General features: G+C 46.0%; 1 long non-coding RNA gene across 2 annotated transcripts; it reads right to left on the reverse strand.

Annotated features, from left to right (window-relative positions):
• Window positions 1-509: 509 nt before the first annotated feature.
• LOC106456567 (uncharacterized) lies at window positions 510-3,534 on the reverse strand. Of its 2 annotated transcripts, none has more exons than XR_001290656.1 (3): window positions 3,186-3,534; window positions 3,024-3,068; window positions 510-2,140 (listed from the first exon to the last, which is right to left on the reverse strand). It is a non-coding gene; the product is annotated as an uncharacterized LOC106456567 (long non-coding RNA). The 2 variants fall into 2 exon arrangements; XR_001290655.1 differs by having other exon boundaries at window positions 3,024-3,071.
• Window positions 3,535-3,541: the final 7 nt, after the last annotated feature.

The raw sequence follows: 3,541 nt of genomic DNA on the forward strand, positions 1-3,541 counted from the left end.
GAGACTTAGTTTGATTACAGAAAAAACTAATTCATTTTGTACTTTTTGCTTTACATCTTATGTATTTGTATTATTTAGTTTTGATGTACAGCACTTTGCGTCAGCTGTTGTTTTAAAGTGTGTTATATGATGATGATAAAATTCTTATTCTTCTGTTTTTAAACTAATTTCAACAACAAGTTTCTGCAAAAAGAAACAAACAGAAAATTGAACATGGAGGAAAAAGATCATTGAAATTCTGTAAAATAGCCATAAAGCACAGAAACACGGATTTGTTTCTGTGACAGGACAGTGGGACATAGAGCTGTTCAATAATCACAGTGACCCACTGTGGCCGTTTCACACACAGCAGTCTGACAGCGCTGTGCAGCTTGACGTCACATGTTGGAGGATTTTCTCTACCATCACGGCATCGATTAGGAATACTAAATAAGTCTTGTGTTGTGATGAGGCTTCACACAGGTAAACAACAGGTAAACAACAACAACAACTAAATAAACAGGCACTGCTGTGTTGTCCCAAATCTTTTATTGTAGCTCCCAGAACAGAAAAACTTCCCACTTCAAATCTCCGTCAGTACTTCATGATCATTTAGTCAGCACAGTGTCACACCTGCACACTCAACCATAATCTGAGGGTTATGGCTCAAAGACAGCATGTCATCGAAGACGGTGGCCACGCCCCCTCCGCTCCTCTGTCATCATTGATACTTTGTTGCATAGTGTTCATCAGAAGTGGCCTCTGCTTAGCAACAGCGCTGCCTGTGCGCCACAACCATCTGAGACAGGAGCGTGACCTGTGACCAGGGCCGAGTACTGAAAACCCAACAGTGTTTCTCTTGTTTGTGCTTCACAGGACAAAGTCAGCAACAGCTTATGGCTTAGTACAAAGCACCGCAAGCATCTTCTGGAAATAAGAATTCTTCTCATCTCTCCAAATTCTTTTTAAAAAATCTATTAAAAAATCTAAAAGTTGTCTCTCAGTAAAGATTCTACTTTTCAATGTTACAAAGGTTCAGTTCACATTGACTCAAAGTTTCAGCAAACAGAAACACCAGCTAGTGTTACAGGAGAAAGAAAAATCAGACATATTCACACGGCTGTTGTTACAGTAAGTGAGGACCACACGTAGTGTTTACTGATTCCTACAGCATTTTCACCACATCATCATACATCATCATCCTCGAGTGAAGCGAGGTGATTTATGTTTACAGAACAAACAGAAACGATGTTTGAGTCTACATCTGGCCTTCAAAATAAGATTTGACATTATTGTGTGTGACAGGGTGGCGTTGCGCCTCTACAGAGAGGCTGGATTTCCACAGGAAGGAGCCACTGTTATAAACGTGGGGGGGCGCTGCCCTCACAGCTCAACAAGCTGAGGTTCAGCTGTGCAAACAGAAGATCCAGCTAGGAGCCGACAGAATACAGTTTGATGTAGTGAGATAACAAAAGGAAAAGAGTCAAACACAGTCTGCAAAACTAAACTACAGCTCACACAACAAGAAGGATAAGCAAAGATCTGTCCGCACATAACAACGCATTACTCACAAACACACACAGTTCATGTGTTAGCATATGGCTCATCCTGGAGTCGACACTGAGTGGTAAATTCACCTGATGCTAAGGAGGAGGAGGGGAGGAGGAAGGAGGCGGGCGACACGCGTCACACCTTTGCATAGAGTCCTCTGAGCAGCAGCTTCGGCTCTCAGCCGGCATTTGATTTGGTTGCTCCGACACTTTAAAGCGTGAAGCTTCTTAACGTGCAGCTCCAGCTCTTTTTGCTGAGAGGTACAAGACTGTGCGAGTGCAACACACACTCGCACGTCACAGGGAGTGGACATCGGCCCAAACACACTCAACTAAAACACCCTGAAAACAGGAAAACAAAAGAATGAGCCCAAACCTGAAAGAAACACAACAAAGGTAAAGGAAGCATGTTAGTGAACATCATCTCACACACTGACACTAAAAGGGAGATTTAAAGGGAGGGATGAAAATGGGGGGAGAGGGGCGATTGTTGCCGTGACAACTCAATCATTTCTCTGGAGAGGGGCATCATCATCTGAGCTCAGATGGTGCTGATGCAATGTCAGTGGGTCCCTGCTCCATCACAGCAGTGACTGCCGTGGCCTACGTTTCTGTGGACGCAAGAGCAGAGAGACGATTGGTCAGTGTTCACAGGTGACCTGACAGGTGATCACTCCCCCTTCATCTCTTATGAAACGTACGTTCTGATAAGGAACATCTGCAGTCACACATCTGTCTGCTCCCAGCTGTTGGCGGCTAATCTAAGCTTTACATCACTCCCACTTTCCCACGTCAGGCTGATTGTGACGTCACCGGTCTAGGCCCTCTGGCCTTCTTCACGTACTTTAAATCTCACTGTGCATCTGTCATTGTTCCTTGCAGACATCTTTGTGCACCCCACCTCCTCCCCATCGCTCCATCTTCATCTCCACCCCAGCGTCTGGACTCGGGGGTCCCACCCTAATCCTCATCACATTCTGCTGTGATGGTTCCCTAAGTCTGACCGCCTCACCTCAAACTGAGCTATGCACATCATTCCTGCTAATGATCGCTCTTTATCGCAACCCTGTGGATGACAGAGGGGCTGAATCAGGTGACCATGAAGCACCCCACATGTGCATTTAGTTCCTCAGGTAGGTGATGTCAAAGAAAACAGACTCAGCCTGGACCGGCCTCTGCCACTGCTCTGTGGTCCAGTGTGATGCTCCGTGCACACAGCTGCAGATTAACATCCTTCTATCACAACAAGCTACAGTATGTGCAGCTGTTTAAACACCAAACAGCTGACCGTGACTGCCTCCCGACTCATCAGTGCACAGCTAATGAAAGGTCACACAGCAGCTGTGTGACCTTTCATTAGCTGTGCTAAGACTGATTTCCCTGTTCAAACTACGACTGCAGGGAGTCGGGCAGAGATGCATTTTATACGTTCGATTTAAGGAGTTCAATTCTTCAAATCTTCTAATGGGACGTAGAAGCCATGAAACTGGTTACCTGTAGGCTCGTCTTTCCACAGGTCCTCCATCTCAGGAGCCCTTGCTGCTGCAAAAACAGAAACACACATGCTGAAGTAGAGCGAGAACAACACACTGAGTCACAGCCCTCTGAAGGCACAGCGAAGGTCAGCTTTCAGGAATGAGATGTGTACCCACTCACCACCACCATGTGCTGCTTCTTCTTCTGCGACTGTAAAAAACAAACATTGAAACAACATCATTCTCCTGCCTCAGCACTGTGTCAGTGCTGTTGGTCAGCTAGCACACGTGCTGTGAAGCACAGGCTCTCAGGAGCTTGCTGGACTTTGATCTGTCCTGATGGCTCAGCTATCAGTGCTGATGGAGACATGAGACAGGCTCAGGCTTGTTACAAGTGACCTCCATGACCACTCAATAGTTCCACTGAGGTTAAAACTGGACCCCACAGACAGCTCACTCTGAGTGTCAGCACCCACACCTGAGCCATGCTGCTGATGCTACCTTAGGCAGCATCATTAGAAGACATAGCATACATTT

Source organism: Pundamilia nyererei, unplaced genomic scaffold (assembly GCF_000239375.1).
Source record: "Pundamilia nyererei isolate P.nyererei 1_Seehausen unplaced genomic scaffold, PunNye1.0 scaffold00496, whole genome shotgun sequence".
Lineage (NCBI taxonomy): Eukaryota > Metazoa > Chordata > Actinopteri > Cichliformes > Cichlidae > Pundamilia > Pundamilia nyererei.